Below are 26,397 nucleotides of genomic sequence, written 5' to 3' on the forward strand. Positions count from 1 at the left end.
TTTTTGGTTTTGCTTTTAAAAATCGTATTTTATTTTTTTTATTTATACTAATATATTTTCTTTGATTCTTTGGTACAGAAAAACAACATCAGCGTTTTGTCAATCGTTTGATCAAACTGAAATTTTCATAGAGTGTTTGTGATTCGTTGATCTTTCAATCCAACAATAAGATTTGCTATCTGATATTTGTAGTTCGACCAAAATTTTACATAATGTGATAGATTGTTTTGTTTTTAATCTTGATCTTAACTTTTCATAAGTTTATGATTACATCGATTGATACAGTGGTATTGGAGCTTGTTTAAGCATTCTTGAAAGTACTCTTATATACAATTTGATCATAATATATTTTCTTCCTTAATTTGGTTGACCCGTTAATTTTATTTCATCTTAAAAGGTTTTTTATGTTAAAATATTTCGTATTTTTTATATTTTATTTACAATATACTTCATTATTGTTTCTCATATTTTGCAAGGGAATTACATTTCCTATAATTTACATGCCGAAATTCTTACAATAATTTTTTTTTTAAACTTGATTATGTATAAAGTTGTACTAATCTATTATAATATTCACATTGTGACGATGCAGGTAAAAAAAATAATAAAAAGAAGAACTCAAAAAGAAAGAACCAAAGAGATCAAATTCACACAAGGTCAGCCACCTTTCCAAGCAACAGATGAACTGTGAAGAAAACACACAACCATATTGCAAACTGATCAATAAAGATTATTTTTCCAAAATGGTGGTCACTTTTCTGGGTTTACCTAATGCAATTGATGCGAAACATAATGCCTCTGAAAGTAAATAATTAAATAAATATATGCATATTTATATTTGCCAATCCGAGAAGCCACTCACCTCATATATGTGCCTATGTTGCTCATCCACATACTCTGAGTTATGGTACCTATTTCATGACAAGAAAACTATTAGAAATTTCAAGCATGGTAAATTTTACTGGGACCAAAGATTGCTCATTAGATTAATATCAGAGAGTGCAAGATTGTAGTAGTAAAAATAAAATCATTGCTTGACATGGATATAATTCAATGAGCTGCAATATAATATAGATGCTCAATCATTTCATACCAAATGGTGATGTGTATAATGAGAATTTATATCTTAATTTTCAATGTGGAATGACATAGTTCTTACAGCTTAGCTGTTAGACAATCTCGAGTTTGTAATAATGTTCTTCGACTACCAAGTCCCATTGTGCTTCCCATATGAGTTTTTGAACCCTGAAGACACATTAAAAAATGGTATTTATAACCAGGAAAATTCTCTGACAACATAGACTGGTTACATTTGTAACCCATTTCACACCATTGTAAAATACCATTGGCACCAAACATACGACTCATAAAACCCTTCTTTTAAATCCAACATAAATATTTAACCATCAACCGTTACACAATCAACAACTTCTTTTGTATTTCACACATCTAAATGCTAAAAATTATAAATTTCATAAATGATGGACTAACTACCTCAACAGGATTTGGAGTATGATCATCAAACTCGGTGCTGTTTGCTCTTTCCAGGCCTAAAACCTGCATGCCATGGAAAAGCATATATATATATATAGTTCATGTTATGGTCATAAAGAGAGGTATGCATGCATGTAAGGAAGTACCGTACATTTCTAGCTATCTCAATCACAGATATCTGCATCCCCAAACAAACCCCAAGATATGGAACTTTGTTCTCTCTAGCCAAGATCATCCCTTTCACACCTTGATCTCCAAAGCCTCCGGGAACCAAAATACATGCAGCATTCTAAATTATAGAAGTCTATGGTATCAGAAGCCTTCTAATAAACTAATTAGAGATCGTTAGAGAAAATAGAACGATAGTGAGTATAACTTTGGTCATTTAATGAAACAAGATCATGGGCCTTTAATTGATATCAATTTAAGTAATGAGATATTGTTTTTTTGGACCATGATGACCAACATGGAACATTGAAATTTTGTTAACTCAAATTTATATTTTTTGGGGACTCCCGTTTGCAAATATATGATTAATGGCTGTGTTTCCCTAACGGTTCGTGCTTTTAGGTGAGACGGTCATTCTGCATCCGACATGATATCAGAGCCTTAGCTAGGTCTCGAGTTTGACTCCCACCGTCCCCATTTGCACTCATATGCATGCGCAAGTTTCGTAGACCCCACTTGCATCTGAGAGGGCGTGTTGGGGACTCCTGTTTGCGGATATATGATCAATGGCTGCGTTTCCCAAGTAAACTGTGTCTGCAATTAAAAGTAAACTGGTCAACGCCAAGACATGTGAATCTTGAGTCTTCAATCTTATAGAAGTGATATCATGAAATGCAATTGAATAGCTTGAACATCTATACCGTTTTTGCACTCTCATCTTCAAGATCAGAGGCGGCAATCCAATCAACTGCTGGTTTCATGCTCGAATAATTATGTTTTCAATTGGGAACTGGGAAGAACAGGCACTGTTAAGAATCTAACCATTAGAAGAACAAGCTACTCAAAAGCTAAATAGAGTAAATCGGATTAGCTTGTAAACATTCTTATAGCAATTCCTAATGACTAATTAGAGCAGCACCATTATTGCCTACATCTAAGACCCAATAAAGAGAATTTCTCACCTTTACAACGGATAAATAGGAATCTGTCAGCCCAACATACTTCCCACCATTGAAATTCTAACCTGTGGTAGCAGGCAACAGTTTTTTCTTTTAACTTGAGTAACTAGAATGGAAAGAGAACATGATCCAGTTAGTAACTAATGGAGCTGGTGATGCTATCAAAGGTCCCTGCTCTTTCCGTCCATTCTTGCAAATTAGGTGGTTTGGCTACTCTGAAATAGAAGATCAAAATCATGTGATAATAAGAACCTGTGCATTTGTATCGTCTGCAAATTCATTCACTGTTATCTTGCCTTGTAATTGTATGCATCAAATTTCAAAATTGTCCAGATAAATTTATGATAGTGAAAAATGACAGGGGAGAAAATGTAAGAAAACATGCAGGAAGTACAGATCAGAACATACCTCAATAGCTTCAGATGCCTTAGGATGGCATCATGTGCATTTTGTTTCTAGAAATAAGATTAATAGAGAATTGAAATAATAATAATAATAATAATTAAAAAAAAGACTAAATAGAGTACAAAAATATTCTATACAGCATTGCAGAAAAATATTGCTCACCCGAAGCAGAAGAGGAATGTGCCAGATGTTTGGAACATCATGAATATTCAAAATGTTGCCAACCTATGTGTAGCACCATACAAATAACTTGTCAAAAGAGATTGAAGGAAGATAGTACCACGAGATCATTATAGTAAATTTCAAAGCAGGCAATACAAATTACTTACAGGAACATGGCAAAACTGTGACAATTTCTGCCGTGTACTTGCCAACAAAGGCTGGAACATAAAACAAAAACACAATGAAATATTTGCCAAGTAATGGATTAATGCTCAAATTGATCACTATAAACCTAACGAGCTAGTTTTACTATAACTATAATTCAGGATTAATCAAAATAGACCATGAAATTGTTGAATGTAGCAAAAAATATACACATATAAAATAAATTCCAATCAATAATTTTCACATGGGAAAACACCTGTGCAGAACGGCAGCCAAAAAGTGAGGAGTTAAGCCTAATGCTCTAAGTCCTCGGACACTGTGCTGTGTGGGTTTAGTTTTCTGCAAATATTGATATGTATGAGAACAAATTTATAAACATACAACTTATCAAGATAAGTAGGCTTCTCTGGTTTCAAATATGAAGTTAGGAATATTACCTGCTCCCCAACAAAACCAAGAACAGGTGTAAGGCTCACATGAATCAGACAGAAATTGTTTTGCCCTGTCCAAACGGAGGGAAAATGGTTACATAAGGAAAGATCTCAAAAGATTCAATGAAATCAACATACCTAGAAAGAAGTAACAGAGATCTAGACAACTAAACCATTCTCCATAATCATATATATCAAAAACCTGATGAAAACTAATATAATCAAAATACACTATAAAACTAGAAGAAAATTCTTAATCTTACAAATATCTAAATACAACTTGTTACAAGTAAAGGGCTCATGCATAAGGACTTAATAAACATTCATGGTGGCCACAACCTGTTACAAGTAAAGAGCTTGCCCATAATGACTTAAAAACATCCATGGTGGCCCTGACAGCCAAAATTTTCAGGACGGACATATCCGAATTTTCATCACAAGGCCAAACAATATAGAAGTAATGGACAAAGTTTTTAAAACTATTGTCCAGTATGAAAATTAAATGGTGTTGACGTTCTGCTACAGATCAGATTAGCTATGATAAACAGTTATTGGAAGTGACGATGACATAATTAGAATCAAGAGAGTACCTCTCCGCCATCATCAAGAACAAACACCTCCCCGTGCTCAAATGGAGACATTGTCCCAGCATCTGTATTTAAATAAGGGTCTGCCATGGAAGAACACAAGTAGCACCAACAAATAAGAATGCAATTAATTATATTCATCCTACACAATTAACTCTTCGACAAAAGAATACACACACACACATATATATATATATATATATATAGGTGTAGACTTGATATAAACATATACGTAGCATAGGGCTTAGGGTTTAGTCCCAGTGAAGACAATTTCATGGAGACCATTCCGGCATCCACAAAACAATAAAAACATGAAAACAATGGAAAAATGAAACAATGACTGGCTAAAATAAGAAACTAGAATTTAACGCTGAAAGATTTATCATCACAGGCAAATCTTAACACACAACTACTCTGATATACATTTGATTGAAGTAGGAAACACAGCTGAAGTACAATTTGATAGTCAAGATCCATGGACATTTTCAACCCAAAAATTTCATGCAAGTTCAAACGTAGCTGCTAGCACTTGAGAGGTTCATCTGTTTTTCATTTCTGTTTATTTTCTTCACTTAAATGTGTAAGTTCACAGAAGAATTTCACTCCCATCTTAGATAGACCTCGGGAAACAAAGAGAAGCCATGAAGAAACAATTGATGCAAACTGTAGAACCTCAAGAAGAAAAACAAACAAAACTGCCATAAATCATATCATATCACATAATTTCAGGACTGTGAGCTGACCAATTTTAATCGAGGTCACGCGAAGGCCACAAGCTTTGAGAACAACGCCGATGCTGCTGGCGGTTACGCCTTTGCCGAGGCCGCTCACGACGCCACCAGTAACCAGAACGTACTTCATCCTCCTCCCGTTTGGGTGGTCGCCGATGACCAGATATTCGGTATTCCGGCGAGCAATGTCCAAATGAAATTTCGTGAAAATACTTGTTCCTCCGGTAAGCTCAATTTGGCAAATGCTTGCGGGAAGATGAAAATTCTTGGCCCGTAAAGGATATGTCAAATTGCAGTCGCTTTCCTCTTTCCAACGGCCTCACAGTTCCACCATCAAGGATTTCTTTCAATTTCGGTTAATATATACATTCACATACGTAACGGCTAAAGCCCCTACGCCTAAACCCTCCTCCATTCCTTTTGCGTTGTTCTTCGCATTACCTGCCAATGGCTTCAGTTCTGTGGGTTTGGTAGATCAGCTGAAAGAGTCATTTTTAGTGTGCTACAAGTAGCCATTTACATTCAACAAAGCTTAATCATGTTTTGGAATTTTACCATGAGCGTGACATGATTAGTTATAAGCGTTTTGGGTCTTGTTTACATGTTCTTTTTTATTATTTATTTAGGGTCTCTTTGGTTCAAACGAGGAGAAGGGGAGGAGAAGGGACGGGACGGACGGGAGAGAATTTAATGAAAGAAAATGAAGGTAAACGGCCGACAGAGAATATTAAAATTGTAATAGCTTCTTTGATTTATACGAAAGGGAAAGGAGGTGAGTGAGAAATAAAAAGAAAAATAGAATAATTTTATTATTTTGCCCGTATATTATATAAATAAAAAAAATAAAAAAATTTAATAAAATTCGATTAAATTTATTTAAAAGTATTTTAAAATACATTTGAATTAAATTAATATAATTTTTTTAGATAATATAAGTATTTATTAAAATCAAAATAAAGAAAAATAACAATTTATATGGTAAAATTTATATAAAATAAATCAATTATAAAAATCAATTATTTATTTTTTAAAAAAATTATTATATATTATTTTTTGAAAATATTATGACAAAATTTAATGCAAATTTTTAATTTAAAATATGTAATGTAATTTAGATATATGCACAATATACATTAATATTTATTCGTATAATTAAAAATAATATAAATATATATTAAAATTTAAAGATGTTATAAAAATTTAATAAAATGTTAAAAATGGTATAATAGGAAAAAAATATTTAATAAAATCTCTCTCCCTCTAAATTCCTCCAAATTGGAAGAAAATAAAAATGTTAAGAGATTAAATCCCTCTCATCTCAGAAAACTTGAACCAAATACAAAAAATTTTATTCATCCATTCTCCTCCCCTCCCCTCCCCTCGAACCAAATAGACCCCTTAGGGGCCTTTGGCGAAAATTGAGTTTAGATTTGGATTTTATTTAAATCTTAAAAATAAGTTTGAGTTTACATGTTTCTTTTTTGTGTATAGATTTGGTTTAAATTTGAAAAGTTTTTATATTATTGATTTGTTGCGTAATAAATATAAAAGTATAAATGTGTATTAACTTTAAATTTTAAAAAATAGTAATGATATAATTTGATTATGAATTTATATTATATTTATACATAATTTTTAAAAAATTTTATTTATTTATATTATAAAAAAATTATTTTCTATAAAATAATATATATTGTATATATTATATTAAATAATTATTATTATAATTATCAAATTATTATTTTATTAAAAAAATAATTTTATAAATATAAAATGAATAAAAATATATATTATATCTTATAAACACGAGTTTGTACGGATTTGCCACTTGAAAAGTCTATTATGCTCCTCATTTCGAAAATGACAATTTAGCCCTTAACCTACTTTTGTACTGGCTTGAAAAGACTTTTTAGAACCGTCGTCAGCAACCGCCGTCAACCACCCAAGACGAAACGTTTTAGAACGTCGTCTGGTCGGTAACATCAACCGCCTCGCCAAACGCCTCCACCAGTTCCAGAACTCAAATAGCCCAACCGACCAATCCAGAGACCAATCGGTAGACCAAAAGACTTCTTGGCCGCACCCACTAAGCGACCTGTCTATCCGCCTGCGGACCAGCTGACTTGCCTATGCGACCGCAGACCAGCCGACCTACTTTATCCGACCGCAGGCCGCACCCACTAAGCGACCTGTCTATCCGCCTGCGGACCAGCTGACTTGCCTATGCGACCGCAGACCAGCCGACCTACTTTATCCGACCGCAGACCATCAGACCTGTCTGTCTGAACGCTAACTATCCGACCGAGGACCAACCGACCGAGGACCTTCCGACTTGCCTATCCGACCGCTAACCAACCGACCTGATCATCCGACCGAGGACCAACCGACCAGACCAACCGACCGAGGACCTTCCAACCTGCCTATCCGACCGCTAACCAACCCACCTGACCATCCGACCAACCGACCTGACCAACCGACCTGAGCGCAAATTTTTCTCCTTTTCCACCCCGACTTCGTGTCTAACTTCCTTTAAGATCTTGCTATCCTTATTATTATTATTATTATTTTTTGTGTGTAACAATTATCAAAGTTGAAATATTCATGCTATTTTTGACATTTCAAAACTCATAAAGAGATGCAGGGTCACCCTTCTTATCTCAGTCTATCCGCCTGCGGACCAGCTGACTTGCCTATCCGACCGCAGACCAGCCGACCTACTTTATCCGACCGCAGACCATCAGACCTGTCTGTCCGACCTGCTGACCATCAGACCTCTCTGTCCGACCGCTAACCATCTGACCGAGGACCAGCCGACCATACCAACCGACCAAGGACCTTCCGACCTGCCTATCCGACCGCTAACCAACCGACCTGATCATCCGACTGAGGACCAACCGACCGAGGACCTTCCGATCTGACCAACCGACCTGAGCGCAAATTTTTCTCCTTTTCCACCCAGTGTTTAACTTCCTTTAAGATCCTGCTATCCTTATTTTTATTATTATTATTATTATTATTTGTGCGTAACAATTATCAAAGTTGAAATATTCTTGCTATTTTTGACATTTCAAAACTCATAAAGAGACGTAGGGTCACCCTTCTTATCTCAGTCTATCCGCCTGCGGACCAGCTGACTTGCCTATCCGATCGCAGACCAACCGACCTACTTTATCCGACCGCAGACCATCAGACCTGTCTGTCCGACCGCTAACCATCCGACCGAGGACCTTCCGACCTGCCTATTCCACCGCTAACCAACCGACCTGATCATCCGACCGAGAACCTTCCGACCTGCCTATCCGACCGCTAACCAACCCACCTGACCATCCGACCAACCGACCTGACCAACCGACCTAAGCACAAATTTTTCTCCTTTTCCAACCGACTTCGTGTCTAACTTCCTTTAAAATCCTGCTATCCTTATTTTTATTATTATTATTATTTTTTGTGCGTAACAATTATCAGAGTTAAAATATCCTTGCTATTTTTGACATTTCAAAACTTATAAAGAGATGCAGGATCACTCTTCTTATCTCAATCTATCCACCTGCGGACCAGCTGACTTGCCTATCTGACCGCAGACCAGCCGACCTACTTTATCTGATCGCAGACCATCAGACCTATCTGTCCGACCGCTAACCATCCGACCGAGGACCAACCGACCATACCAACCGACTGAGGACCTTTCGACCTGCCTATCCGACTGCTAACCAACCGACCAGACCAACCGACCGAAAACCTTCCGACCTGCCTATCCGACCGCTAACCAACCCACCTGACCATCCGACCAACCGACCTGAGCGCAAATTTTTCTCCATTTCCACCCGACTTCGTGTCTAACTTCCTTTAAGATCCTGCTATCCTTATTTTTATTATTATTATTATTTTTTGTGCGTAACAATTGTCAAAGTTGAAATATCATTGCTATTTTTGACATTTCAAAACTCATAAAGAGATGCAGGGTCACCCTTCTTATCTCAGTCTATCCGCCTGTGGACCAGGTGACTTGCCTATCCGACCGCAGACCAGCCGACCTACTTTATTTGACCGCAGACCATCAGACCTGTCTGTCCGACCGCTAACCATCCGACCAGACCAACCGACCGAGGACCTTCCGACCTGTCTATCCCACCGTTAACCAACCGTCCAGACCAACCGACCGAGGACCTTCCGACCTGCCTATCCGACAGCTAACCAACCCACCTGACCAACCGACCAGACCAACCGATCGAGGACCAACCGATTTGAGCGCAAATAATTCGATTGCATTTTTGTTTTACAGTTTATATTTCAAATAAATAATGTTTCACTACATTACATTATAGAATAGTCGCGCGGTATACCGCGTAAGAGCGTGTTCTAGTATATATATATATAAAACTGCAATGTTGCAGCACTGCGGCCGTAGAGGAAACATGGATTGTTTAGGAGATTTTCATTGTGCACGGTAACACTGTACCGTAAAAATCCCCCGAACCACTAGGAGAATCGTACCCTTAATTAAATTATACTTCTTTCGTTCTGAAACTATAGTTTTAGTTGTGTTGAGCACGAAATTTAAGAAATATTGATATTATATTGATAGTGGATAAAAAGTATAGGTAAAAGACATTTTTGCCCTTGTAAGTGTATTAGTGTAAAAGACAGTGACAATTGTGTAATAATAATGAAAGAGTAAGGGTAATTATATAGTGATATGATTATTTATAAAAATAAGACTATTGTTTTGGGACGAACAAAAATAGTAAACAAGACTATTGTTTTGGGATGAAAGTAGTATTAGTGTTGTTTTATCAAATTTGGTAAATTTTTATTAAGGCAATTTTCATATAATCCTTCAATTCTATATTCATTTTTCTATTTTCTCCCTTAAACATTAATTCTATTATTTTTCCTTTTTATTTTTATAAATTTATTCTTTTTCATTCTTTATTCATAAAAAAATTCTGTAACACTCTCATTTAATTTCTTCCATTATTTTTCTTTCTTTTTTCCCCGGCACTATAAACATTTATTTTTATACTTCAATTCTACTTTTATTCATTTGAATATAAAATAAAATATTACAACAACAAAAATTATAATTGACAATAATAAAAATATAATATAAATAGATAAATAATACTTTAAAAAGTACTCATAATATAATTATATAAAATATTTATTAAAAAAATTATTGATCTCAATTAAATATAAATATGATTAATATAATAAACAAATTAAAAAGAATAAATTTTTATTTGAAAAAATATTTTTCTACTATAAAAATTAATTAATTTATTGTAACAAATTATGTAAATATTATTTAGTCATAAGTAGATCGATTTTATATATAGGAATTCATATTATAAAAAATAAATAAATTTATTCTATAAAAAAATAGAATTATATATTATTTACATAAGAGTTTTGAATTATATTTGATAGATAAAAATAGGAATAAAAAATTATTTAGAGGGTAAATTGACAATTTGATGGGTAAAATATGTAATAATCACAAATAAAGAGTTATATGGAATAATAGGGAGCTAAATTGAACAATTATATGAATATCGACTAATAAATAAAATAATTTAAAAGTTGGGAATTTTAAGAGAATTAATCATTTTTATTATTTATTAAAAAAAATTCTTTTAAAAATATCAATTTAAATATTTATTATTTATTTTATATATTATGCTAAAAATTAATTTTGTATTCAAAATATTACAAATATTAATTTATATTACGCCATACAACTATTCAAATTAAAAAATATATATTATTCAAAATTCATACCCCCAACAAACACACCCTCCTTCGGTTCCGGAATGAAACATTTGATTCGGGATATGATTTTCAGGTGACAAAGTTTAACTACTTAATACTCCATTTGTCGCCGATATTATATTATGATTACCGTAAACACAAACATTTAAGAGAACTATTATTAATAAATAATTATGAATGTATCAATTGAATTAATTACGATATGATACAAAAAAAATATATTAATAGTATTAAAATAACTAATTGGCCTAATAATAATAAAAAAATATACAAAATTATAAAATTTAAAATGTTATTAAAATATAATATCATTTGAAACAAAAAAAAAATTGTCATATGAGATAGATACAAATAAAAAATATTATTGTATATATATATATATATATATGGGACCGAGAGAGTAACAGTGAATTATGATATTTTTTATTATTTTATGTGAGTGATATTTATAGTAATTTTAAAAAAAGAATTAATATATGATTAAAAGTTTAATATATATATTTAAATATTTTAAAATTTATATTTTAATAAAATATATACTTTATTCGACAGCCAAATATATTCTTATTTTCTTTTTTAGTCCGTGCGCTAAGTTTATATAATTATTAATTTTGACAAAATCAACAAATTAACATTTAATTATTATCATCAATTCAACACTTATATGCAACAAATATCACTTACTTTATTATAATTTTTCTTTATTACTTTAATTTCAAGCTAGATTTTTAAAAATACCCTACACTATTTATCGTTTTTTCTGTAAAATATTTATTTTTCTTAATCTTCGTACCGAACCCAAGTGGACTAATTTTAATGGACGAATAGAGTAATAATATTGAGTTTGTTTATTTTGTGTTTTTTGACGGATGTTAGATATGAAAAATTGTGTTAGTAATATAAACAATACTTTTTTCCTCTATGATATTGTGTGAGGATTAAAAAACGAGAATTTAGGATGTTATATTAGTAAATAATTAACAATGTATTAATAAAATTGATGACAATATAATACAAATAATTATATATTAAAATTAAGATAACTAATTAGTCTAATCAAAATTTAAAAAAATATATAAATTATAACATTTAAATTGTAATTAAAATGTATGATCCTTTTCCAAAAGTTGTATAAGATGTATGACGAAAAGAATAATATTTTGTATTGAATTGGTAACTTTTTATGAATAAATAAAGTATATATATTATAGGAGTATATATTGTATTAATGTATGCATATTATATTTTTTGATAGTAATATTTATGGAATATCGTTTTACTCAAAATATTAAGGGTGTGTTTATTTGTACGATTATAATTTTATTTATTTATTTATTTAATATTAAATTTTGAATTGAAACTGTTGTTTGATATGATATAAATATATATTGATATAATATTTTAAATATAAAATTAGATTTTAGTGTTATAAAATAAGTAAAAATTTGATGTTAAATTTGATATTTTTTAGAGAAAAAAAAAATTAAAATAGTAAAATAAATGATAAAATTCCAGAAGTAAACAAAACCTAAATGAACAAATCTATTGATGTCATTCGATAAGATAATGTAATTTATATAATAAAAAAAACAGATATATTTATTTAAAATTAAGTTTTGAGTAGGTGGTACATCATATATCTATAATGCTATAAAATTAATTAAGTTAATTTTTATTTGTTAAATGAAGTATATTTTGAATTAATAAATTTTAACAAATATAAAAATTTACATTATTTATTATATCATTTGTTATTTGCCAAGGTGAATATTATAACAATATAATTATTCCGCCACAAAACAGTTGAAACAGTTGATTCTTGACACGATATTTAATATAATAATATTTATTTAATTAATAATAGTAAAGTATAATATTATTTTATTATTTATTACGTGATTAATAATATTGATAGTTAAAAAAATTAATATAATATGATTAAAAAATATTAAAATATATATTTAAAAATATTTTAAAATTTATATTATAATAAAAATATATATATATATAATATGAATATTATTTTATAAAAAAAATTATATTGTAATACAAATAAATAGAAAAATATTTTTGTTTATTTATGAAAGATATAGAGTTTTAAATGTACATAAAAATATTTATTTTTTAAGTAAAATAGAAATATAAAAGTTTTGAATAGGTCCTATATAATGTATGATATGAAGAGGGTGTTTGGTAAAAACTTAGTAGCTTTTAACTTATCGAAGAGTTTTTAGTTGTTTGATCAGTAAATCAGTTGATTTTGGTACTTGGTAAATTAACGTTTTCAATTAGTTTATTGAGTCCAAAAAGTTTTTAAAAAAATTGTATATCTCGGCGTTTCAGATTAGCTTTTTTATTTTAATTTTTTTTATTCCTGACCTTTAAAATTAATTAATTCTTTCATGTATATTAATATATATATATATATTATTACACTATTTATTAAGTATTTGTACATATTTTTTTCTAATAACTTAGAGAATCTATTGTAGTCACCTTCATTATTACTTTTATGATTGTCTTCTTAGTTTTTACTGTAATAAGTAGTTATCTTTCTCTTTACAATTATTCAATATTTATTATCTTTATCAAGAACCGATTACCTTCAATAAATATAAAAAAAAAAAATTATATATTATTCAAAAATATTGAAATTTCAAAATTTTAAATTTTAAACTTAACAGAATATTTAATATATATGTTGATTTATTTGAATAATTTCAACTTTTTAAATAGTAAATTATATGTTTCAATATATTGCAATATATAAATTAATATTTAAAAATTATACTATTATATAAAATATTATTAGTTAATAAAATTATATAAAAATATGTATAAATAAATAAATTATTTATATATTATATATATTAAAAATATATAGAAATAAATAAATTAGTATGTGTCATGTAAAATAGTAAAGGTAATATGTTGAAGGTAATTACTATAACGAGTGATAAATAAAGTAATTTAAATGTTGAAATAAACATGATGTAGATAAAGAGAGATAAAAGAGGTAATAAAATAAATGTAATATCTGTAACGATGCTCTTATAAGTTCATATTTATAAATTTAAAATAATTGTTTTTTTATATGTCAGCTATCTTATTTATAATTTTTTTAAAAATTTTTTAGAATAAAGATAATATAACAATATTAATATTATTGATTCATTTATATAATATTTTTTATCACATAATTTTTTATTAAAAATAAATACATTTATTTAAAATAATAAATTTAAAGGAAATATATTAATTAAAAATTTATTTAATAAAATATATATACTAATGATTTTTGTTCTTTTATATTTATACTATTTCTAATGAAAAAATATATATATATTTTTCAATAAACTTGCATTAATCTTTTACAAAATATTTTAGAAATAATAAAAATAAATATCTTAATAAAATTTTCTAAATTTTAAAATTAATAATAAATTTCTAAAAATGTCTACTCATCCAAAAAAAAAAAAAAAACTCTACTATGTTATATATACACATATGAGATACATAGGGTGTGTTCCTTTATGTTGGGTTTGGAAAGATTTGGTTTGGGGTTGGGTTGGATTTGAAAATTTTAGGAGTTTTGGGAATCCGCATTCATTTGGTGTAATAGGTTTATGTTTGAATTTAGTGGGTTTTGTTGAGTAGTGATATGATAAGTAATAATTGCAGTGATATAATTATTAAGTTAGTTTAATAAATTAATTTATATTCCGTCCATCCCACTTGTTATATCCACATTTTCATTTTCGTCCGTCCCACTAATTTTGTCATTTTTTTTTGAACAATATTATACACTTAAGTCTTATTTTAAAAAAATTTAATTTATAATTTCTTTAATTGTAATTATACTAATAAGTTATTTTAATCGTAATTTATAATTATTTTTATTACATGATGCTTACTTCCAGGTAATATATTTTCAAATTATTGTCTATTTATCCCCTCCTAAATTCTCGTCCCTACAGTAACGCAGATAAAAGTTTCGGGAAAGATGGAGTATTACATAAAAACATGCAATAAGTATAAAGTGTGATGTTTTACCCGCGGAAGAACTACTAGGAAAAATGCTTCCTGGTAGAAGCCTTCAGTTACGTGCGGAAGGACTAGTGAAAAAAATATTTCTTTGGTGCAAATTACGTTTAATATATAATACGACCGATGTACCCAACATGATAGAGTATGCCGAATATAAAATATTAACAACTGTCAATGGCAAAAACATATCATGCGCACATGGCGTCCAACAGAGAGCGGTACAATTCCAATCGGACCCAGAGTTAGGTAAGCCACCAAAACGTCGAAAGGAAAACGAGTATATGATGTTGTCGCCGAATACAAGTACGCGCGTAGTTCGTTCATTGAGCAAACAAGTGTATTATCACTTACGCGATTTACGCAATGCACTCGACGAGGATGGCCCTCCGTCCAACACTCGAGAGTGCGCGCACAATGCATCAACTCTGCGCTCAATCGCCAGTAGGTGACCCTCGATGCGTTTCTCCATCTCCTCAAGATGGCGATGGATTCCGGCAACGACTGCATCTACCGAATACATGGATCCCTGCACGGCTGAATTGGTCGTAGTTTTGTCAATGTGCGTCACTGGATCCCCACGCCGTCGCCTCTGGATTAGGCCCATTTGCATGAGGACGTCAATGCCACCAGGCTTCATCTTCGACGCGGGGCTCTCCACAAATCCCGTCCTGACTCCTAGTCCATTGATAACTCTTGATTTTGCCATATTTTATAGCTTATATTTATTTAATTAATTATTTATTTATGTCGAGTTGGTATTATTTATGTTAATTTATTCTAAAAATTGTATTAATTTCATCTTGTTTGTATAATATTAATTTATTAGTTTTTAAGTGTAATTTATAATTATTTTGGTGTATAAATTAAATTAATTGATGTGTTTCTTGAATTATATTTTTTGGCATTATTTATGTGCTATTTACGTATTTAATTTTAACTAAATTAATTTTATTTAATAAGTATTATTTATTTAAAGAAATATTTATAAGATGTTCATTATTTATATAGGTGAAGTAATGCTTGAAAATTGATATTGGAGCCCAAAACTGGCCTTAAAAAGTGAAAAAATGGTTTCAGAAACGAAAAACAGCCACCGCCGTGAAAGTCAACAAAAGTCAACGGTCAATGCCAGAAAGTCAACGCGAGAAAGTCAAAGTCAACCAAGCGCGGAAGACAAGCGACGGCCGCGCGGAAGACAAGCAGCGGCTACATAGGAGTGCGCAAGCGCGGAAGGCGAGCGGCGGCTGTATTTATGAGCGCGGAAGACAAGCGACGGCCGCACGGAAGGCAAGCGACGGCTTGCGCGGAAGGCAAGCGAGCGCGGAAAGCGAAGCGGCGGCTAACACGGAATTCAAGCGAGGTTGACACGAAAATATGAGCGGAGAGGAAAGCTATACGTGGAAGTGACCGAAGCGGCGGCTGCATTAATTCTCGCTGCATTTATTGCCGCTGGTCAGCAGTGCATTTACTGCGCCACCACAATAATTCCTGCACAGAATTCTGCTGTATTTATGTCTCCTGCACCCTCAGCTCCTGCATTTACTACACTCTCCCAGCTCTCTTAATTAAAATCCTGCACTACTTTTTAGCCAATTTTTGGTTATTTTTGTGTAATTTTTATTCTAGAACCTTCTAGAAAATAGGTAGTTATTAGTAGTTATATTAGTAGCTATTTTTAGAGTTAGTTATTTATGGTTATTTTTAGAGGTAGTTAGTAGTTATTTTTAAAAGTAGTTATTTATTGGCGGTTGTAACCGTCAAGCTTCTAGAAGTTTTTCCCCTATAAATATCCCCTCTAATTGTACCATATATGATATAGACCATAGATAGATATATATAGACCATAGATATATATATATATACACCATATATACACAATAATATACATTCTATTTTCTCCATTTCTTTTCTTCCGTATTTTTTTATCTAGTTTAATAATACGAGATTTTCGGTTTTGTGTCGCGAGCAAACTGATTTTCTCCCCCTTTTTCTTTTAATTTCAACATATTATTTTAGCTAGTAAAATTCCTATCATATTTCTCCACCTCACCTTCACCCAAAAATTCCATGTTCGATTTGAATTGTTCAAGTTGGATTTCGACAAGGTTGCGGAAGGGCGACAGAAGAATCGACTATTTCAGCCCTGTTATGCGCCAAAAGCGGTTTCCGGGTAGTTCAACGCAGCTAAGTACGCGGGAGCCTTGTCGACCTGCTTAGTTGTTGTTCTGAATTCGATTTTGATTAAAGAGAGGTAATAAAAGGGGTAGAGCCACTAGCGGAACGGTTGGAAGAATAATTCATGGGGCATAGGCGGGGGTCTATTGGGTCACAGAGATTCCTAGTGACAGTAGGGTTTCTTGCTTATAATGTTCTTCGCCGGGTGTCGCTGAAGCCTCGTTGTAATCCCCCAAGATTAAGTACCAACCGAGTCGATAATCAGCTTAAGCGAGCAAATGCGATCACATTCATTTCTCCGAGCCGCCCCGCAATTATACATATATTTTTCGCTATCACGCTATCGTCATCCCGCTCATTTCATCCATGGAAATCTAGCCATTAAGGAACGCAAAAGTCAGACACAAACGCCTCGCTTCATCCTTTTCGAGATACGTATATTTTATCGCTTTTTAGTTAGATTTAATTTCCACAATTTATCTTTTCAGTTTCTTCAATTGCATTAACTCATTGCACTTTTTCTAATTAAAAATAGGATATTCGCATATTCCCTGAGTTCGACCCGGACACTCACCGGTTAAAGAAATTTTTTATTTTTGACGAACTTTTTGGAGTTACTACACGAACACGCACAACACTATTTTCATTTTATACATATATCATTTTTTTTTGTATCTTACAAGATATTTTAAAAAAAAAACTCTCCAAAAATATTCCGATCATCCATGCGCCAGCCGAGTCACGTAGGGACCGATACATATGACCTGTAAACGGCCATCGCCTGCCTGCCTAACTAGTAGCTGTGCAAGACAATACCCGAGATGGATAGAAAACCAACGCTTCATGCTCCATAGATACTTTAGGTCATCCCGCGTGACGACGCTAGTACTGGAGTTATACCCTGTTAAAGTATGCGCAAGTATGTAATGTATATACCTCAACGCGGCTGAGCGGAGTGCGGACGCCTTTGACACTCCAAGATTGTATACATTCGAGTTCGTGATGGAAATCCAATACCACTCCTGCGCATCTTGCATTTCTCCCTGCAACGATTTGTACTTGACTGTCTTCATGAACTTTTTGTCGTACAGGCCCATAGCGACGGAAAATTTGGTCACAGAGAGCTGAAAGTTCCTATTGCCGAGGCGGAAGGTAAATGTGGCGGGTTCTCAAATGGCCTCAAAGCTTGGTCGTCGGAGGCAGGAACCAAGGATGGAGATACGCTGGTGGTTTTCTTAGTATGCCTGGCCCTCTTCTTCACGGGTGTCATGCTGATGAACAAGCAAAGAAGATAACCTAAGACATACAAACGCAACGAAGGAAAAAGATTAATAAATAGTTTAAAGTGCACGGCCATTCAAAAAATCGGAAAAAAACAGGACTTTTGCATGGCCGTGCATTAACAAATGCATTTACACGCGAAACGAATGGCCAACAGGAAAAAACAGGTACTTTTGCATGGTCGTGCATCAAAGTTGAAGGAGAAAACAGATAGCGGTAACAAAAGGAAACAGAGAGACGCAGGTACGTATGCACGTCCATGCAAGTGTGTTTCGGCTTGAATGCTTGCCATGATAAATACAAGTAGCATGTATTCTCTACACGAACAGAAATCTACAACCCAATATGCACGGCCGTGCATGATGGTTCGCATTGTTTCGGCTTGCAATGAAGACCGGAACAGAAAAATAAAGCACACCCCGCACGGTTGTGCACGATCATAATAGTATTGCATCAAATAAAATTTTCCTCGACGGCGGGTCTCCGCAATTAAAGGTGACATGGTATGCAATAGTCGTTGTCTCCGTTCGCTATAAAACATCAAACGAAATACTTAGCCTACAAAGTGAACATTATAATTCACATTCAACACACTGCATAAACAACTATGCTGATTACATAGAAACGAACATCGGACAATTGTAATGGTATGTTGGGTCTGCCTAAACATCCATTACGTCTAACCCATCGATTACACGTAGTATCAAAAGGTTATACACTAGGGCCAAGGCTTGTTTGCAACTATTACACTAATGAAGAGACTACGGTTGCATAATTTAAATGACAAGCTAGAAGCATACGACGAACACTACGATAATTGAAATGACTATCCACTTGCAGGTTTGCCCTTTTTGTGGTCGAAGCTCTGCGTTCGTTTCGGTAGGGAACCATAATTCCCAGTCTCCCGTCTGCGTTCTTTTGTTCTGCCCATTCCATACAGGCATTGTACTAGATGCTCCCCCACTGAACGGTTGTTGTGTTACGACATCTTGTACCACAGTGGCCTCCCACTCCGAACACCACCAAAAGGATCCTTGCCCACTAGGGCAGTATGACCATGAAAAGTAAGGACGGCCAGGGTTCTAAGCGGTACGGCTTATGCGCTTCGGCATGAGTGTTCCACATACAGCACATCGGGGGTGCACTTCATGGGACAACATCTTGAATCAACTGCGACACATAGAATACGAAGAATGCCCAATGCTATTGTTATACAGACAAACAGGTATACGCCAATATCTTACGCCAACACATAACAACATTTGAAGGCTAATGCACAAATTGAAAGTACGGGCAAAAGGGCCGTAGCATAGAAATTCTAACTACAATACGTCTATGGATTAGTTTTGATTCCCTCGTTACGTTTTACCTATCTCTGCTTATCCACATTCCATTAGCGAGGTGTTCGCGAAACTGATTTCTGTGTGGGTTGTCAAATAGTTCCAGGTACTCATCCAGGAGTGGGTCGCCCGTAGTTGAGTTCTCTGTTTCCTCAAGTGCAGGTTCATTGCCTTTTCCGTCGTGGTTTTCTACGTTCTCGCCCGCCGCTACCATCAAATTGTGCACAGTAGCACACGCTTGGACCAAGTTTACTTGCCGATAAAACTTATAATTCGGCATCGGACCTCTTAGGATTGCAAACCTCCGCTTAAGAACCCCGAACTCTCGCTCGACGACATTGCGAAGTTGAGAGTGTTGATAGTTAAACAATTTTCGGTCCACGCGGAGCCCCCGGGGTGTCGTGAAATGCTTGCGAGTGGTAGCGATGGGAGCGGAAAGGTGTGAGTGTCAAGGCGGAGTTGGTGTATACCGAATCCGCCAGATAGTATTTGTCTCACAACCCGCATGCGTTAGCAGAGTAGCCATGGGTACACGCCCTTAAGATGACTTTGAGTACGAATGTAGGTAGACTAACCTGACGGGGGTAGATGAAAGTTTTGTGAAACGGCTACTGCGTGATTTAGAACCTGGGAGTCATGTGCACTCCCCTCAAAACTCGCATATACATAGACGAACCGTATATCATAGTTTACAACGGCCAAGATATCGTTCGGTATGTCCGTGCCGACTGCGGAAACATGGTGCATCCGCAGCAGGGACGCCTACATGGATCAAGGTACCATCAAGGGCCCTAACACAGTCTTGTAAAGGAGATTGTAGGATAGTACAATAGTGTTGATTTGAATAACGCATAAAGTGTCGGTTGTTTGCAATGTGAGGCGATACTTTGATCTCTAGGGCAGACGACCTCGAATCCAAGCAGACACAATGCCTCACTTACTCGTTTCACATGGCGCTATATGGTGTGCGTTGAGTGTTGAAATCTCTCCGCACTGCTACGGTGCCTATTAGAGTGGACAATTGTATGTAGAAAGATCGCGACAGCCGCATGAACCCCTACACGCGTCCGTACATGTGGCTTAATTAATCATCGTGCCGTCAATGTATCGCACATATGTAGGAAAGTCTCATTCGTCACTCGTAAAAGATTTTTAATCCTTATCGGATGTCCATTTATAAGCTCTTGTGTAAATGCTGAACCACTCAACGGGAAGTCGTAGCAACTTCTTCGCTGCAAGCATTGTACAAACGCGGATGCAGCAATGCCGGACATGCCGTGCAATGCCTCAACATATGCAACTTCCATTCGCTCGTCGTCCGAATCATCTTGCCTGATGGTTTCCTCTTCATCCTCCTCCTGAAAACTCTTCATCACTTAAGGCAGGATAACCACCGTTACGATTGCTGTCGGCGTCGAAGTTCATCCCAATATTAGTCGCCATAGTAACTGAATAAAGAGGGTTAAATCAAACATAGGAAAGTTCGACAATAAAAATCACGCGTAGTTGTAGCCGCATGCAAGTGCGACACAGTTGGAAACATTCACTCAGACGACTACTAGACAAGGTACGAGCACGTAAGATGACATAGTCGGTTGCATAAACTTAAAACGTAAATCAAGTTCCATAACTACAGCGGCAAAAACGAAAAGGCCCACATTTTCTGCCGCGCGGGGGTCCACGAGAGGAATAGCACTCGACGGTCTAGGAAAGATATCTCGCGTAACGCGCGGAGCAGTGCCACATCGGGAATATCGGTGAACAAGTCGAGAATAGCTTGCGCTCGGAGGAGGGTGTTGCGGCGCTCGTTGTCCCTACCAAGTAAGCTCTGTTGAATCATCTCGTACTCCCTCTGAATTTGTCCTTCAATTCTCCGTGTGAACTCTTCATTCACTGAGACTCCCCCACGCCGGCGACGAGGGGCCCCGGACCGATTCTGCATTAACGAGCTACTGGTAAAGTCCTCGGTCATCGTCGATGTCCTGCGCGGACCATCAAACTCATCGCGTAGGTCTTCTACTCGAACGTTAGATGGACCGACAGACATGGGGTCCGTTCGCTGCGTCCTTCTCTTCGCCGAATCCATTCCGCGTGGAAGGACACAATTCGATTAGTCGGCGTCCCCGTTGGCGTAGTGTCCCTTGAACATTTTATGACAGTAATCAAAGTGCGCAAACGGCCGTGTCAGTAAGTGGCCGTCCCCGGGATGCGCCTGCAATTCCACAATGGCTATAACTCAGAGAATGCGCTAATCCCTTACGTTAATTATATTTTGGGATGAAAAGTGCTACCGATAACCAAGCAGCTTTTTGGGCCTCGCTAGCAAGTACCACCCCTGTCGCCGCGTCCCAACCAAGTCATGTTTGACGTACAACAAGGTCACGTAGATGGCCATATTGAACTTTCATCATCTTGAATTTTCCATTGAGTTGCTCGTAATCGTAGTCGCAACCCGTTTCCTCGAAGAACTCCTTTACTATTTCCGACCACACCTCTGGAGGAAAGTTTTTCCCGTTCATTTCTTCAGCAATAAAATGCATCAAGCATATGTGAGTGAAATATTGTTCTAATTCGTAATCCCAATGTGCTGGGGGACGGGGCACAGCTCCCTCAACAGCACGGCGATGAGGCATCTACGAAAGGGGAACACGAGAAAATATGAAATGAAGTACAAAAGAGATTACTAGGAAGAACATAAGGAATGATGTACTTTCAGGATTGAAGGCGCAGTGCAGATGGCTACCTTTCATTTCCTGTTGCGGCTATAGACGATTACAGAACTCCCGACAGAGCTATGGGCATCCGGGACATGGTGTGCCTCCAGCTTCCTTCTTTATGGACATGTAGAGCAGGGAAGACAGAAATATTGCAAGCACATTTATTGCAAACGAATTGGAATAAGGACTTGAACAATTACGATTATTGGGGAGTTAGGTACATCAAACATTTCTTCTAGCCACGTCATAAGTTAGCACCCCTAGCGGATCCCAATTGTAGGAAGGCGTACCTCATTGACATTGTTGAAGATCACCCCTTTTACGCAATTGGACATAATGGCCTGTGAAGATTGCTATTTACGGGTTCTCTGGTGTGGTTGTAAGAAAGGAACCCCCTACCGTGCACCACTGGAAATAAATGAAGGAATACTCAATCGAAGGCATGATAGAGTTACAGATTATCGGATGGATATGCACAATATCATACTCCAAGGGGGCTCCGTTTGGGTTTGGTGGTGTGACTATCCGCCCGCTCGTGACAATGTTAGTACAACGCTACTTAACGACTTAGGTATTTTAGGAGAACTCATATGTTCGATTCGTCACCGCTACATTACTAGCTACATTGAGGAGGCTGTAGGTGACACTCGAATTGAGCAACAATAACACAACAATACGAGTGCATTTTGGCGTTAATGATTCCACACATCAAGTGGGATCAAAGATCGTACGCTAACCAGCATTATTACGAGTACGACCAAACCATTGGCGCATTCTTTTTTGGCAATGTAGTTTGCTAGAACGTCCTCCTACAATTTTCAAATTCATCTTCTATGAATTCTAATATACTTTTCTAGGTGAGTACACACCCCCGTAAAGTGTGACTTCAGTTAATGGGGTAGAAAATTTTTCCAGTCGTTTCTGCAACCGTGAGGTGAGTAACAACAAAGTTTTCCTACAAAACCTTGAACCCGCAATGACGACACACATTAACTAAGGTCATGATGCACATCCTCCTCTCTTCGTGCTAAGTTAGAAGCTATAACGAAAGGACTAATGGGTGGCGCGTCCGAACATGATGGTCTTCCTCGCCGGGCGTCGAACCCGACAAAGGGCGACCGGAGGCGCGGCGCGATGCTTATAATCTTTTCTAAGAAATGCCCACAACACCAACAAAATAACCTACCTCGAGTAATCGGCGTACCATGCATATACGCCTATTTGAAATCTGAAACCTGATGCGACAGGGAACTTCCTCCCGTGAAACGAAAGTGCTAAGCCTAAAGCCTAAACCCGGTGGCACAAAATCTTGAAATAAATAAACCCACGTAAATACGACACCTACGGATTACTCAAATATGTCGAACCTCCATAAAACCGAAAGCGAAAGTGAAATTCTGAAGTACCGTGAACGACGAAATGAGGTGGGCAAACGCGTTCTCGTTGCCTCCCGGTTAACGTCGACCCTCATCGAGATCTACAGAGACGGACGCTTCCCTTGTTGCCCTCTGGAACTTGGATCTGTAACAGAGAAGGAAAAAGTGGTGGAGGGAGAAGGATAGCGTTTTCACATCGGGGGGAGAATGAGGTGGAAGGGTGGATGGGATAGGATGATAAATGCAAGGAGTTTGTTCGAATCGCGTTGGTTAAATCCTACGAGACCTACGCTGACATAATTGTCCCCCCTACCGTGGTCTCGCGTCCAAATTACGCTACACAGTAACCAAACAGTGGGTTTGCGAGGGTGCCAAAGGAACACACCCATAGTGTCAACTTAGTGCTTTATCGATATATCATAAACAAATGTGTGGATATTTGTTATTATTGGTCAGACATGTCTATATATATATGTATGCTGCGATGAAATAAAAAAAAAAAGACTACAAGACTTGTTTAAATTATGCATTTAATTGTCATTTTACGTATAAACAATTAATATCAAATCACTATTTTACCGAACACTTTAATACAAACAGCTAATCGAATCAGTTAGTCAAACCAGCTAATAGCTAACCGCTAATTAAATCAACTAACAGCTAACAGATATCAACTAATAAATGTTATCTAATTAATTAAATTAATTTATATTTATTAAATATTTTCTCATTAAGTAAATTTTACATAAAATATATAAATATTAAGTTTTTATGAAATCTACCAGAATTAAAAGATACCAATTAAATATGACGGAGTATATATATTAATATTAAAATACAAAATAAACTTACTGTCGGCCCAAAGAATATATTCGGAGATGCGGGGCTAAAATGCCAATGGTCCAAGGCCGTTGGCCCATGTGCATAAGAAACAGTACGGTCAGTTCAGGGTGGACAAAGCAATGAAGAAGTCACGTGCCGTCGTGTGACGTGTCTCCCTCCTTCCCTCCATCCCGCGGTAATTAATTAATTATTATTTTGATTATTATGCTTTAACTACTAGCTCAATCTATCAATTTTTTACTACATGCTAAAAAAAAATAAAATAAAGGAATAATAATAATAATAATAATAATAATCGTATGCTCACATTCATTTTTAGTTCAGTACTATTGAATTTGTGTGTTTGTTTGGGGATTTGGATTTTAAATTAATTATTCATTTTATGTTTTTTTATAAAAATATCAAATCAAACACCTATTTTTTATTTTTTATATTATACTAAAAATTAATTTTATATTCAAAATATCAAATCAACACCTATTTATATCACATCATATAACTATTCAAATTCAAAAATTTTTACTATTCAAATCTCAACTCCCAAACAAACACACCTAAGGGTTAATTAAATTATTTTAAATATTTTACTACAATTAAGGGTGAGAATTAATTATTAGTATGCTGAATTTAATGGGATCTATTCTGAAAAAGAAGGAAGAAAAAAAAAAAAAAACATTTTGACACAATAAATTGACAAAACAAATTATAGTAATAGAAGACATAACCAAAGACAAAAACTTACAGTAAGAAAAGCAAATTAATGGTAGATTAAGTGATTAACAATCAAAGTATAAGATAAAGTTTATCTACTTGGTTTGACTTAATCTATATATTTATAATAAAATACTATTAAATATTTGATAGCATATCTTAATATAATATATATAATATATTTTCTTAAAACACATTATATAATTTTATATAATACAAAATTTAAAACAATATTCTATCCGTTCCACTTTAGAAGGTCCTTTGGGATTTTACTGTAAGTTAAAAGTAATACTCTTTTCAACTAACGTCCTATTTTTCTATTTGAGTCTTTTTATTTTTATACACATAATTTATTATTTTGCCTTTATTTTATTTACCCTTTTTTGTTCTATACACAAAATAAATGATAAATTTATCATTTATAACAAAAATCCGAATTACCTTAAAATACGTGTAAATATCAAATAAAATATTAAAAAATAGACGGATAGAGTAATATTTTATTAATTATTGAAAGTGCGTACAAAATCTTGATATTTAAAGTTTTTACTTTATGCATAAAGTAATTGTATATGTATTTATATATTTGTAATTTAGGTAAAAATTATAAATATTTGGTATTAATGTATAATTATTTTTTACTAAAATAAAAAATATATATTTTGAGATGAGGCGAATGAAAAATGATAAAAATAACATATTGAGTTTGGTGTGTTTGTTTGAGAGTTTAGATTTTGGATTATGATTTAAATAGTGAAAATTTAAATTTAAATAGTGATATGATGTGATATAAATATATTGATATGATATTTTGAATATAAAATTAATTTTTAATACAATATAAAAATTAAAAATTAAAAATTTAATTTACTTTATTTTTTTTGAGAAAAAAACAGTTGTACGAATAACATAAATCCCCATAAATCCTTCAAAGAAATATGTATCTTCGCCCAAATTCTAAATTCATCGAAGCAATCAGCCGTGAAAACACACCCGTCGAAATAGGCCATTGCCCAAAACGAGCGCACAAGGGTAT

At 34.3% G+C, this 26,397-nt stretch overlaps 1 pseudogene; it reads right to left on the minus strand.

Moving 5' to 3' along the window:
* Positions 1-556: 556 nt before the first annotated feature.
* On the minus strand, positions 557-15,624 carry LOC127242864 (uncharacterized; annotated as a pseudogene).
* Between the last annotated feature and the right edge of the window lie 10,773 nt (positions 15,625-26,397).

This window comes from Andrographis paniculata, unplaced genomic scaffold (assembly GCF_009805555.1).
Source record: "Andrographis paniculata isolate CXL003 unplaced genomic scaffold, ASM980555v1 Contig89END, whole genome shotgun sequence".
Lineage (NCBI taxonomy): Eukaryota > Viridiplantae > Streptophyta > Magnoliopsida > Lamiales > Acanthaceae > Andrographis > Andrographis paniculata.